Genomic DNA, 15242 nt, shown 5'->3' on the forward strand with positions numbered 1-15242 from the left:
ATGGAAGATTGTTTGTGCTGTGGTGGTTTATGATAGGTGGGGTTAACTTTGGAGGACATTAGCTTTTTTTTTATTCAAGAGAATCAAGGGTTGATTTTAGCCTAGAAAAAGCAGAGATTGCAAGTTTTGGAGATGGTTTGGAAGAGATCTGACTGGATTCAGAAATAAATATAGTTTCTCTCCTGGAAAAGAGTGTAAGAAAGTTCTGGGAAAATATAGTTACCTGAATGCAGAAGTTTACTTTGTGAAATGTTCAAACCAGGGATGTTTGGTTGTAAATTTGCAGTTTACTAAATCTGACAAATTCTACACTCTTAGTTTTGTGCGTATTTATGAGAAGATTTCACAGTTTTTACATGAAAGAACTGATGAAAAATCAGTGAAATTTAATGTAAAGATTTGATACGGACAGGTAATTTCACCAGATTTGCGTTTCTGTAATGGATAGTATCAGGAAACAAGATGAGACTTTGTTTTTGATTGTTTTAAGATCTTTTGAACTGTTTATCATTTCAACAAGGTAGATTGTTCTCTTAATTTTCTGTTTATCTTTTATATAATAAACCTATGTTCTGTTTTAAAGAAAATCTGCAGCCCTTTATGACTATATTTTAGTGAATTACCACCATGGTATATTAAGTTTTTAAAACATATGATCTATCAGGCCAGATTTTATTGTGCGTCTGCCTTGTCCAGCAATACCATCAGGTGGAATCATAGCACAATCTGGGATGTAAGAAACTTTCCCCAGGAATCTTCTAATGAGCCTAAAATAACCCATTAATTTAAAACAAAGTTTATTCTTAGACAAGTGGCAAACACTGGTTAACATCTAGACTATAATCTGGGATTAAAATTTTTATCCCCTTAATCCCAAATATACTCGTGTAAGGCAAAAGACAGCACTCTCCAGAGACGATGAGAAAGTGACAAAATTTTTAAAAAAAATCCTTGTTGGCTAAGGATCTGTAAATAAAAGATGGAATTTTATGATTTGGAATTTTATGCTCCTTCTTTCACCATGTCAAAATCCTGGAGTTTCCCTCCTAATGTGATTATTGTACTTAAACCAGATGGACTGTGCATACACCAGATGGAGTGTAAAGTTTCAACCCTCACCATCATGTGGTCAAGGACAGTTAGGGTTGGGAATAAATGATGGCCAACAACATTTCTCTTTCATCATTCTTTAGTTCTTTCTCCCCGTTAATGTGTGAACATATTAGACTTGTGCTTCATTGGAGATAACCTAAGGCTGTTTGAAGCTTCCAGTCTGCCAACGCAGAGGCGCTGTTAATGGAGCGCAATATTTTGCGTGAGGTGGTTCCAACTTTTTATCTGCAGGTGCAGCGGCTCCGAGGTTGTGTTTTCATTTAATATTGACAGTGTCAAAGTACATGGCGATTTCAGAGTTTCAAGGTTTGGGGAAAACACCCTATCTTTCACAGGAACAAGGGATGCATATATAAAAATGTCAAAACGTGAGTACAACGTGTGTCGGGAGCGACAAAAGTGTATTTGTGAATGGATACAACTCACAATGAACATGTGGCACTATCAATGGGCGGTTACCGATTAATATTAGTTTATTTCCAATTATTTGTTGTTATTTAGTTATTTCCAATTAAACACATGTATGTATCATCTAATATCACATACAAATAAACATGCTGTAAGTATCCCTGTAACTAATTAAATTATGAAAAAAAACAGACGCTGTTTGTGTAATTAGTATGCTTAATGGTTTTTTTGTTTCTGAGTGCTCTTGAAATTGAGCTCTACAAGATTTGGCCACATCTTTAAAAGTGATAAACTTTTCCAGCTGGCATTACCATTTTATAAAGGTCCAACTCAATATTGTTTATGCGTATGCCGTAAAGCATAGTCGTGGATTTATTTGTTACAGTCTGTTTCTGATTCTTCAGTGCAAGATAGGCTAGAACAATCGTACAACTTGGAAATCCGGTTTCAGTAGCGCTGAAAATGGACTAGTAATCAAAATAGCCCCTTTTTAAAAACAAAATGTGTCATTCTGCCCTCTCCAACTCCTCTCACCCTTAAACATGGAGGTGAACTGCCCCTTATTAGTTCCCACTTTCCCGGCTCAACATTGGAAAGGTGAACCGCATCATTTCTGTGCCTTCCCGCCTCTACTACTTGACAGTAAAAGTTTTGCTGTTGCCACACACAGCTGAATCATTTGTAAATTTATAAACTTGATCCCCTGTGCAGCTTGGAAATGGGCTATGAAGCCATGATCTCCAAGATTGCTTACACTTTTATTATTTTTTCCCCGTTGGTATTATCCCTAATGTTACAGATCTACACATTGTACTACCATTAAATTTAACAATTCTTTATTGCTGGCTTCTCATTGTTCAGTGATTTCAAGATACCCAACGTTTTGTTGCATGTATCCTTCAGTATTAAATTCCACTTAACAATTACACTGGTCCTTGCTGATCTATGGCTCTGGCATTCCTAAAATACAACATTCAATCTCTATTTTTTTTATAAATTATTCTATATCAATCCCTGGGTGCAATCTTCTGCTTCTGAAGGAAAGGGTACTTAATTAGGATGGGATAAGGACACAGCCAAACCATGCCAAATTTAAATTCTGGACCAGCAGGTCCATGATTGACTTTTCTAACCTGGAACCATTGAGGACCTTAGTGATCAATTAAGGCGTTTGCCTGCCAGGAGCTTAATATTCTGCTCTTGCTTCCAACCCCTATCTCCCATGACACTCAACTTGAGAAAACTATTCCCCACAAATCACTTATCCCTGACTTGGATCTTCAGTGACCCTGGGATTATGGATGTACTTTTCCACCAACAGTTACAGTTCTCAGCCTTGGGAATGCTGAGTAGAAGAGTTACCCAGTCTCTGGTTGGCAGTTCTCACTGGATGGGATGTCTACCCAGGATCTTGATTCCAGGGGACTGCCCACTGGTGAACTGGCCACTGCTTTGATTAGTGTGTGGTTTCTTCGGCTTTCTCTTTGAAAAGCAACATGTCTGTCACCAACCAGCAGGTTAGATCCTTGCTGCCTCAAAAAGATTGTACCCCCTTTCTTGGTGATGCCCTCCTAAAGACAATGTCTTACCAACAATTATTGATGCCCCTTGCTCCCCTTCACTCCACAATTGATCATGCTGTAAACTGTCTGAACCCTATGGAGTTCTTTCTACAGAATAAACCTCTCCACTTGGTAACCTTTCTTGCATTTTCATAAAACACTCAAGGTCCTTTACTTTGATCAAGTATTAGATAACTCTTTCTAGTTACTCAATTCTTTATTGAATTTCTTTGTGCTTATTTATGAAGCACCTTGAAACATTTCTTTTCAATGGATGATGGCTGTTAATAGTTAAACCAATGATTCACAAGGCCATGTTGTTCCAATTAGACAAACTCTAGTTTCACCCTCTTGGGTCTGTCTGAGCTGCTAATTTTTGGATCAAACATTAAACTGAGGTCTCATCAACCATTTCAAGTGATATTAAAAAAGCCATAATTTGTAGCAGAGCAGAAGATTCTCCTCATATAATCTATTTTTGTGATATGTAGTTTATTACTGATTGTGGGGCTTGCTGTGCACAAATTTGCTGCATGTTTCCTGAATTATAGCAATGACTGCACTTCAAAAGCATTTAGTAACTAGTAAAACACTGTAGAATGCCCCAAGGTTGTGAAAGGTAATGTAGAAATTCAAGTCATTCCTAAATCATAAACGTCTGATTTGGAGGCAAGAGTACTATTACTGGACTAAGGCTGACATCTGAAACAATTGTTCAGACAGATGAAGAAGTGGGGTCTTTATCTATCTGATTTACTGTCATGTACCACTTGCACATTGTTGGGTTTAAATCATTCCCATTCTTTTAGTTTGTTGTCTTCTGCAAATACTATAACTCCTGGTGTCAGTCAACCAGGAATTGGTGTGCATGCATGTTTGGCCTGCATTGCAGCCACTGGCATACACAGGCATAATCTGTTATTTGTTACAAACTTGATCATTCTCAAGCACCAGCGTCCCTGACTGAGTCCTGTGTTTTTCAATTCCTCCCATCAGAAATCTAACTCATTGCCCCTGAACTCATTTGTAGCATCTGTTTTAACGGCTTTCGTACTGGTTTGATTCTTCAACTCTGTTAACTTAATATTCCAAATTTCTTAAGTTTAGTGCGTAGCAGTTGATACCTAACCTATTTGTTCATGATCGATTTGGCAATGAATTCATTTTGTCAATTTGTTCTTTAAGCTTGAAAACTTTGTCTCGTATTTTCCAAAGAAAAATTCCATTGCAATCAGTAAGAACTTTAAACTGATTTTAGTTAGTGAAGAATGTGCAATTCATTTATTTTAGTATGAATGAGTCCATTTAAAAGGATTAATTTCATATTTTGACCATTTTTAAACCAAATAAGCTGTACTACTCTGGCTGTTGTGACTTGTTCAATAGAATTATACATAATCAATTGATTGATCTTGAAATGAAGACTCTAGATCCTCCCTACAATGAGCTTGTAGCATTAACGTTCAGCATTGTGATCTCTTTCACTGAGATAACTCCTTACTGCCCTATTACTGACTGTATCTGTACTTGTGCGGGAAGTGCTCCCTCTAGTGTTGTAGCATCAGGGATACAGCCTTGTGCTGAACTGCTTAAACATAACCTCCATGTATTTATTGATTCACTGTGTTCTTGGAAAGCTAGTGTGTTGTTTATGCTGTTGAGTTGGAAAAACAATTAAATGGTTGGCTTTGTAGAATAAGATGTTGCTTGTTGTTCTAAGTCATCAGCTGTCCCCCTAGTCAGGGATGACATCAACGCAGTTTCTGCCAGAAGTCTTCATGTGAGTGAACATGCTGCTTCTTGACCTGCATATCTTTGGGCACATGGAAAATGACATCATGTGCAGTAGTGGGATCCAGCATGCAGTTTTTGCTTCCTTTCTCTTCCATTTCTGCACCTGCTCTGCCTCATTATTAAGATATTGGGTCTGAAAACATGGTGCAGCTTGATGCCATTCTGAATGATTGGTAAGAAGCTCTGCCCAGTCACTAAGGTCAGTGTTAATGCGTATCAAAGAGAGATTCAGTGTTTTAGAAGCACTTTCCTTGACCTGCCCTGTTTATGTTGGCTATTTGAGAGTTGACAAATCAGGACCTTGTGAGGGAGATGGTTTAGGTTTTCTGGACAATCCATCATAGTTTGTTTTGCTGGAATGGTAATGAGCTGGCTGGGATTGGTTCAACAGTCCTCCACCTGAAACTGGAGAATCTAGCAGAAACATTGCTGATGGAATTCATCTCATGCTATGCGTGTCACTGATAGAGTGTAGTCTCACTGCAGCGCAGATATAAGATGACGACAATTGCTCTGACAACTATGACTTTTTTTGACTTTGAGGTCTTTTTTGTGAAATACCTAATAGTTCCTCTAGTTTGTAGAAAGTTGAACAAGCGAAGCTGATCTATTGCTGGGTCTCCTTGTCAATATTGGCATTTTCAGAAAGGTGGCTCAAAGTACTCAACATATTACTTGGGAGAAACTTCACAGAATCTTCTCTAATTGATTGCGGAATATAGTTGATGGGAAATTTATAAACTTATAACCACATCAATTTTTTAAAAAATAACTTATTTCATTTTGGATTCATCTGTGTGGAAATGTCTAGCACATCTGCAAACATATTCGTTTCTGAACAACAGCAGTGGACAGCTAATTGGCCTTAGTATCTGCTATTTTGGGCTTGTGAGTCTTCATTTTACCAGCAGAATAATTTATCATGTATTTCATGAGTATGATTGTCTAGTGTGCTGCTAAACAACATTACCATGTAAAATGTAATGGAATATTTGTGCACAAACTCAGATTGTATTAAAAATAGGTTCTGTGACTTTCATAACTTTGTTAACATTAAGGCTAATTATGTTTCCTGTAGAGCCCTTTCACCATCTTACTAGCTTAAAGACTTTCCCACCTCCTTATTGACCATCTCTCTTAGGACAGGGGTTCCATCAGTGGAGCTGGCCCCATTGGTCCATCATGCCCCGCCACCATCTTCAAGAATTGTTGCTAGAGTTCCATGAAAAGGAAATCTGCTTTCCCACAATAAACTATTAGTCCTGTATTAATTCTCCTGTTATGTTTGCTCCTGTGCCAATTTGCCAATGGTTTGAACACTGATCTAAAGATTATTACCCTTGATTTCCTGCTTTTTGTTCAGAGCCAAACTCCTGACAGTCTTTCAAAAGAAAGCCCTCTATTTTTATTGATGTTTGTTCCATTTAGGACCATGACAACTGGGTTTGCCCCTTCCCTTCCAAGTTCCTCTTCAGCCACCCTGCGATATTTCTTACTCTGGCGCTGGGTAGGCAACACTCCCATTATAATTCTTATTTGTGGCTGCAGAGGATGCTATTAATCTCCTCATTCACCACCACGCCCGATGTGTCAAGTGACTCCAACTCATACTCCAGATCGACATCAACATCCCTAATCCGGAGGGATTTGAGATGGAGACATCTCCTTAAGGTGTCATAGTGCAGGACTCACTATCCACAGTCTCCCACATTCTGCAATCTGGGCACACAACCTGCTCTGCCCTGTCTTAGACTAACTTTATTTATTTATTAAATCAGTGAAAGTATTTATTCAGTGATTTATTTGTCATAATATTAATATTAATTAATGTAACGATTGAATCTTTAAATGTGAGAGAGTATTTTATTATTTCCAGATTCTAGTTTAGAAAAGAAATCCTTAATGCCCGATGCCTTGTGACGTCTGTCCTAACTTTTTATGGTGAATACACAGTGGAGGACACGTGGCCACTGCTGGTGCCTCCAATTAGGTCTGCGCTGTTCCCCCACTCTCTCTCTTTTATGCACTGCTGCCATTGCTGGTGACTCTGATTAACCGGGGTGGCTAAATATATCAGCTCCCTCCTCCCAGTGAACTGAATCTTTCTCTCAAAATAAACTCTTGTTCTTCAACAAAATATCACTCCCAAGTGAAATAGTTACATTGACATTGAGATCACCTGAGTGCTCATCAGATTTCTTCTTTGACAAGGAGTGGGGATATGAGGAGATCTTTTAGTAAACATAAAGATCAACAAGAACACCAAGTTATAAAAATGCTTGCAGCCCAAGATGTAATTTGGCCCACAAACTCTTTGTTAGAGAAATTGTAGACTAATCCCCAGTCCCAATCTTTATTCCCCATGGCATTGCCTCAAATAATCAGAGATGGTTTGTGTTTTTGAATTAAAAGAAATGCCTGGTGAAAAACTGTTCTCTGGTGCGTTCTCCATGTCAGCAACATGACCAAGCAGAGTTTACTTGCCAAACAATCAGTACCCCTTCCTCATGCAGTATATGGCCAGAAGTGAGGATGTTTGCTGATGATTACACAATGCTTAGCACCGTTTGTGACTCCTAAGAAATCAAAGCAATCCGTGTCCAAATGCAGCAAGCTCTGGGCAGTATCCAAGCTTGGGTTGAAAATTGGGCAATAATGTTCACCCTACACACATGGCAGGCAATGACCATCTCCAGTAAGAGACAGTCTAACTATCACCCTTTGATGTTCAGTTGCCTGGGCGATTGCAACTCCAACACCGCTCAAGAAGCTTGACACCATCCAGGGCAAAGCAACCTGCTTGATTAGCATTACATCCGCAAATAGCTGCTTCCTTCATCACCGATGCTCAGTAGCAGCTTTGGATGCTATCTTCAAAACACACTGCAAAAATTCATCAAGGCCTCTTTAGACAACCCCTTCCAAACCCATGACCACTACGATCTTGAAGAACTAGGGCAGCAGATACATGTGAACACTACCACCTGCAAGTTCTTATCCAAGCCGCTTACCATCCTGAATAGGAAATATATTCATTCCTTCACTATCACTCGGTCAAAATTCTGGAATAAAAAGTCAATTTTTAAAAAAGTTACTTCCTTTGAAGTATGAGATTGCTGACTCTTTTCTGATGAGTACAAAATGAAAAACTTCAACAGAATGTCTCTGTCTTTTCAGCCATAAATAGTTTTCACTATTCTCTGTATGAAAATACTTTATAGATTTATGTGAAATCTAATTTTGGATTGTTAGATCAGTCTCATATAAACTGGACTTATGTGTTGGAGATGTAATATGTCGGATTGATCTGTACCTTGAGCACTGAGGAATTTTGATATCAAAATATAAGAGAAACTTTCAGATGATAGTGGTGTCCAAGAAAAAACCACAGATAAAACATGATCTTTTTAGGATTATGCTTGAAACTAACTGATACAAATGAAGTAAGTCCACAGCAATTAAGATGGACTAAAATATTCATAACATTTAGATTTGCATGAAATGAGTGGCTGCACTTGGAATGGTTTTCTAGATAGAGTATTGAAGATAAATAATTGGATGACTGCTACTTTTTTCAGTGGTTAATCTAAACAAAAAGGTAACAGCTTCCTTTATCTCTATATTTGTATATTTTTTTGAAAGAAAACTAACTGCTTCATTTCCCTGATGTTTCAGAAGTTCAATCTCTTTTTATAGTTACTAATCCATAACGTGTCAGTCGTTTCATATATTTTTAGTCCAGAAGAAGCCAAGAGTAGATTGTTTTCCTTCAATGGCAGAAATTGCAGCAATAATCATTACAAAACAGATGTCAATATTGTAGAAATGTATCCCGTTGAGATTCCCTATGTTCCCTCCTCTAAACATTTACTATTTCTTTGTTCCCATATGCATTGGATGTAAGTCAGAGAAGACTTTGCAATTTCTTTTAAAGTTATGGGTAATCTGCATGTTTTCAAAATTCATTTTTCTTCTTGGTTTATTTTTCACCAAATGCTTAATTTAGTCATCACTTGCTTTTCAAATAAACTTGGATTCAACTGCATGCAATAAGATTAATTGCTTAAAAATGAATCACTTGAAAAACTGAAGACTTGGATCGACTTTCATTGTCCACTGCACAATGCATATTGATGTTGTTATTCAGCACATTATAAAATGTCCTGTACCTCGTATATTGGTTTCTGAATTGAAATTTGTTTTTTGTTTTGCCCATAATTTAGCTGTCACTGTTCACATTCAGTGTTCTTCAAATAAACTATTGTTTAAAATGAAAGTAAAAAACATCTTAAAATCCCAGGAAATGTCAAGTAAAATTTGAGTGTATATTTATGAAAATGAAGATCTGTACAGGTTTACGGTTGAAATTTTTAGGGGCTCCTGTGAGGTCTTTGAGGAAGCAATTTATCCATTCAAAATTATACAGTCTGTATTATGCTGTCATTAACCATATCTAAAATATTACAACACTTTTTAGACCACTTGCCCCTGATAATTTGACGTGAGGTTTATGATTCTACCTTTTGAGGAGCAAAGGAACAAAAATATTCTGTACAGTTGAGGAAAGTAGATTGATAGTTAATAGCCAATTTCTGTTCTGTAGATTAAAATTACAATGCTAATTAACTAATTTTGATATCACTTTCAGGTGTTTCTCTTTTATTATATTTTCCATATCCATTCTCATTTGCATGATAGTAAGGTGCCTAAGATGCATGAAAACCTCAGATCAAAAGAAGAAATACAATTCAAAAAGGATAAGGAAAAGGATTTTATAAGAAATGTTTGAATGAATGAGTTGAAATCTTTGCAATTTAAAATTGCAAGTTTTAAGATGCACTGTTATGCCAGGAAGCACATTGACTGGAGACCAATCCATATCAATGTAGGACTGACTGCCTGTTACATACATCTTGTGACTTTTCCAAACAGTTTGAGAGACGTTTAACAAGCAGACAATCCAATCCTATATTACTGGTTTTTAGATCCACGGTGTATTTCTGGGCTGTTTTGTGCTGCATGGAGAAGGGAGCAACTGTGGAATTTTTACAAGGAAGTAAAATTGGCCACTCTGATTATAATCACTTCCTGTGGCTAATCATAGAGTAGCATCAGCAGGTATGATGGGATGATATACATAAAGCAGAGAGTAAAAATTAGGATCTGGTCTCTACTGAGTAGTTTAGGTTTGAATTTTAAGTTAATATTGAACAATCATGGAATGTGTTGCATTGTGCTCAGATGTAGACATGAAGTGGGTCTTCATAATCAGAATCTTTTAATGAATTATGTGCGTTACATATAATAGGAGAAATCCCTGCATTATCATTTTACAGTAAGACATTCTAAACACTTGCTATCATATGACTTGATGTCACTGCTAGTAATGTAATCAGGTATCCTACTTGATTGTTGCTTCCCTTATAATACAGAACGGTGAGTGAATTTCTCTGATCTAAGCCACTTGTAGAAATGATTTCAGCCTGTAGATTCCTCCTATGTTATTGAAAATATCTGGCAACTTTCATGCTGCAATAAATTTCAGTTCTTCTGATGGTCCAGTCTGTCAGATTAATGATAGTGATCCAACAGAATGGAATTCCCAGGGAAAATGTCCAAATGTTGATGGATCAAGCTTAGCTTGTTTGAATTGAACAGCCTGACTACACTTGTTGTCTTGTCACACACATAATGAAGGAAAGCTGAGTACACATTGGAACCGTACCCCAGCAAGGAGTCTGCGTCTTCAGGAGAAATGGAGGAGAGGAAAGAAATAACATAAGAAAAGAAAATCAGGTTGTTCTGTTGGCTTGTTTTACATCCAGCAACTGTAAACTTGGCATTAACCTTATTATATCACAGGCCATTGTATGCATGTAATAATTACTCTTGCATATTGATCTCCAACATAATGGCCTTGATTTTTGTTTACTTGTGCTAAACAGTACACAGAAGAAAACTTAAAAACATCAGGGAAAAAAACAACAGCCTTCTGGCCCTTTCCAACCTGTCCTTTCTAATTTATCTTAGGATAAATCAATGGGCATATAATTTTCTATCCTTCAAATATATGAAAGGGTAAATTTATTTTACTACAGCCAAAGATCTGACAGTAGCTTCAAATAACTTTACTGTAGAGCATCAAAAGATGTTTTTGCATTCTTTCAGACCATCAACTATTTCTAGAAGATTAAGGAGTCACCCTTCAGAACTGGAATACAAAAATTCAATAAAAGAAAAGAACTGCCGATGCTGGAAATATGAAACAAAAACAAATTTATGGAGAAACCCAGTACGCATGGCAGCATCTGTGGAGAGAAAGCAGAGTTAATGTTTCAGGTCCAGTGACCCTTGGTTGGAAAATTCAAGGCTGACACAGTAATGCTGAACTGTTGGAGGTGATGTCTTTTAGATGAGTTAAGGTTCGTCTGAGATGTTAAGGATCCCATGGTGTTGTTTTGATGAGGAACAGGAATTTGATTCCCCAGTACGCTTGCCAATATTGAGCCTTCAGTCAATGTCACAAAATCCAATTAACTGATGACTGTCACATAACTATTTGTTTTATGGAGCTTTCTGTGTGCTAATAGGTTACCGTTTTCCTAAATTACAACAGAGATACTACAGAAGTAGTTGATTTACCATTAATCGCTTTGGGACATTCTGTGGTCATGGAAGAAATAATATAAAGTATTTTTACTTTGTCACTTAGGAGCCCTTGACAAGGCTGATGAGACTTTTAAGAATCTGCAGAAAAACGGAAGGCAAAGGAAACCCAACATACAGAAATGATTCTGCTGGTGAGTCCTGGAACGGCTGAATTGGAGATTGTGCTTTTTGAGATGGTTGCATAGAGGATTTTCGGCTGTGACATTATCCCATAAACAATGCATGCTAGAAGCAGGCTAAGGCTGCAGCTGACTAGCATTGTCACTTGCTGTTATCATTTCTACGACCATAGAATTACACAGCTCAGTGGAGGCCATTTGGCCCCTTGTTCCTGTCCCAGCTCTATATGAGAGCCCCTCAATTTGTCCTACTTCCCTGCCACTTGCACATAGCACTGTAATTTTTGCTCCTTTTAATTACAGGTAAGTTATACTTTATCTGCCCTAAAAACTGAAGGTCTTTTCAAAAGAATGGACCTGAACAGACCTGTAAACCCACTGAGTTCAGGTGCTTTGGAAAAGAAATCTTACCTTTTCGGTCTGTTCAGATCCATTTGGGCCAAGTGAGTTCTTTTCCAAAGTCAGACATTTCATTCCAGATCATCATAACAATTACAATAGCTTCCTTTGAGCTAGGTATGTCTTTACTTCCTTCTGATTGTAAATGACTTCATTTTTACTAGAGTCCCTGATGCTACACTTTATCAAATGCTGCCTTGATGTCAAGGGCTGTCACTATCACTTCACCTTGGAATTCACCTCTTTTGCCCTTGTTTTGGCCCAGTACTGCAAATCACGTTTGGAACTGAGTGGCCCTGGCCAAACATAAACTGGGCAATTGCAATTGACAGTTGTGAAGCAAGTGGGAAAGATAGTAATATCCTAATTCTTCAAATAGTAAAAGCTAAATTAGAATACAGCAATTTTTCTTTTTGAGTAACTTATTAAAAATACAGTAAGTAGTAAAAATAGTCACAAAGTAATTTTCCCATTTATGCATTCACCAACTGAAAGTATTTTCCACCAATTTCCAGCCTTCTGCCATCACCTTCTTATGCACTGACCAAACCCTTGCTGGAGTACAGTTTCAGGGGCTCTATTCAGCCTTTGGTATCTTCTGTAAATCTTCTTTCATTTAGGCACAAGCCACTGAATGCTGATAGGCCATAAAAGTACAGTTGAGCTCAATTCTATTCTCAATTTTATTTTCAACAAAATGAAATAAATAGTGTTGTTGTTTTTCCCGGCCATTCCTCCTCATCCATGGCACTCAGTCAGATGTACTTCTATCAGCATTTGGTTGAAATTCACTGACTCACTGAAGCCTTTACAAAAGAAAAGGAAATGCTCCACAGTCATGACATGCAGGATCTTGTTTGTGATTATGATTAGAATGTTACTGTCTCCCTAAATCTGGACTGTTTGTCATCTACTAATCTAGTGTAGTGATTGGAACCAGATGCACCCCAGTAACTACAAGGTTTTTGATTGGGGTTGTTAATCTGGGCCAATCCGGAAAACCTTGGCTGACCAATATAACCAGGAGAATGATCATTTTTAAAAAAAAAGTAACCAGGAGAATCTCCTCAGTTGAGGACTGACTCGGAGCTGGCTGGCCACAGTCAATGGTGACATAGTGATGGGACACCTGCCTCTGTGCAATTATTTCACCCAGATACAAGGCAGCAGTGTCAAATTTGAACCCAGTTCTGTTTAAATACTGGCACTTCCAAAATGGATTCATCTGATGGCAGTCAGGAACAGGACCTCATGTTCTGATGTGTACTTTGAACTAAAACCATGTGCCAACCCATGACCTTGCACAGTCATGGAAAAAAAACTTAGCCCTTTCTGATATGTAGGGCTTAAGACCTTTATTGAAGAATTATGATACTAATAAGTGGGTGGCACGGTGGCTCAATGGTTAGCACTGCTGCCTCACAGCGCCAGGGACCTGGGTTCAATTCCACCCTCGGGCGACTGTCTGTGTGGAGTTTGCACATTCTCCCCGTGTCTGCGTGGGTTTCCTCCGGGTGCTCCGGTTTCCTCCCACAGCCCAAAGATGTGCAGGTTAGGTGGATTGGCCATGCTAAATTGCCCGTAGTGTTAAGGGATGCGTAGCTGAGGTGAGTTATAGGGGAATGGGTCTGGGTAGGATGCTCCAAGGGTCGGTGTGAACTTGTTGGGCCGAAGGGCCTGTTTCCACACTAGGGATTCTGTTCTAATACAATAGGAAAGTTCAAACCTGCTGCTTTTTGTGCAAGAGCAGATTTTACAGAGTGAATTACTAGCTGTTCAAAATGATGAAGTGATGGGACAGGTAGAAGTAACAAGACAAGGGAGTACTCAATGAATGGAAGAACACTAGGAAGCTCAGAAGAACGGAGGGATCTTTAGGCTTTTTTTCATTCACAGTATGAGGGCATCACTGGCTAGGCCAGCATTTATTGCCTAGACTGGGTAAGGAGGGCAATTTCTTTTCGTAAAGGACATTAGTGAACCAGATAGATGTTCCTGACAATTGACAATGGAGCCATGGTCATCATTAGGCTCTTAATTCCAGATTTTGTTTTTATTGAATCCCGATTCCACCATCTGCCATGGTGGATTTGAACCTGGGTCCTCAGAATATTACCTAGTGGTCCTGGATTAATAGCCCAGTAATAATACCACAAGGCCACCGCCTCCCCATTTTTCCTCCACCCAGAAGGTATTGGGACAGATTAGCAGGGTAGTTATGAAGGCACATGAGACAGTTGCCTTTATCAGATGTGACATTGATTATAAGAGCGGGGAAATTATGGTGGGACTGTACAAAACTGGTTGGCCACAGCTGGAGTATGGTGTGTAGTGATTGTTCTCGAGGGGGTTGGGAGGAAATTCACTAGGATGTTGTCTGGGATGGAGCAGTTTAGCTATGAAGAGAGGATGAATAAGATCAGGCTGTTTTCTGTGGAGCAGAGAAGATCCAATTGAGGGCAAATTATCAGCATGAATGGGAAATTGGTTGAGTAGCAGAAAACAGGGAATTAGAATAATGGATATGTACTCAAAATAGCAGGACATGATTAATGGTGTCCTACTGGGATCTGAGTTAAGGCCTCAATTATTCACGATATCTATTAATGCTTTCGATAATGGCATAAAAAGTCAAATATCCAAATTTGCTGATGACACAAAATTGGGCAGACTTGTACACAGTCTTGATGACAACATAGAATTACATAAGGATATTAATACATTAGATGGATGGGCAAAGCTGTGGGAGATGAATTTTAATATAATCAAATGTGAGGTTATCCGTTTCGGACGGAGAAAGGAGAGATCAGGATATTTTTTAGAAGGCGCCAAGTTAAATATAGTGTGAATTTCCAATGAGATTTGGGGGTTCAGGTGCACATTTCTTTTAAAATGTCACACCAACAGTTGCAGAAAATAGTCAAGAAGGCTAACGCAATGCTGGCCTTTATGTCTAAAAGGCTGAAATATAAGGATACAGATGTTAATGCTGCAGTATACAAGACACTGGTTAGACCATACTTGGAGTACTGTGAGCAGATCTGGGCATCACACCTTAGGAATAGTAAGAACTGCTGATGCTGGAGTCAGAGATAACACAGTGTGGAGCTGGAGGAACACAGCAGGCCAGGCAGCATCAGAGGAGCAGGAAAGCTGATGTTTCGGGTCAGCACCCTTC

The 15242-nt window shown here is 38.4% G+C and overlaps 1 protein-coding gene across 1 annotated transcript in view; it reads left to right on the forward strand.

Annotated features, from left to right (window-relative positions):
* Positions 1–1210: 1210 nt before the first annotated feature.
* LOC109918580 (lysosomal amino acid transporter 1 homolog) overlaps positions 1211–15242 on the forward strand; it is a 62936-nt gene continuing 48904 nt past the window's right edge. The window contains exons 1-2 of the mRNA XM_048604373.1: positions 1211–1481; positions 11590–11677. The gene's annotated coding sequence lies outside the window, so the exon portion shown is untranslated. The remainder of the gene's footprint in view (positions 1482–11589; positions 11678–15242) is intronic.

This window comes from Rhincodon typus, chromosome 13 (assembly GCF_021869965.1).
Source record: "Rhincodon typus isolate 14 chromosome 13, sRhiTyp1.1, whole genome shotgun sequence".
Taxonomy (NCBI): domain Eukaryota; kingdom Metazoa; phylum Chordata; class Chondrichthyes; order Orectolobiformes; family Rhincodontidae; genus Rhincodon; species Rhincodon typus.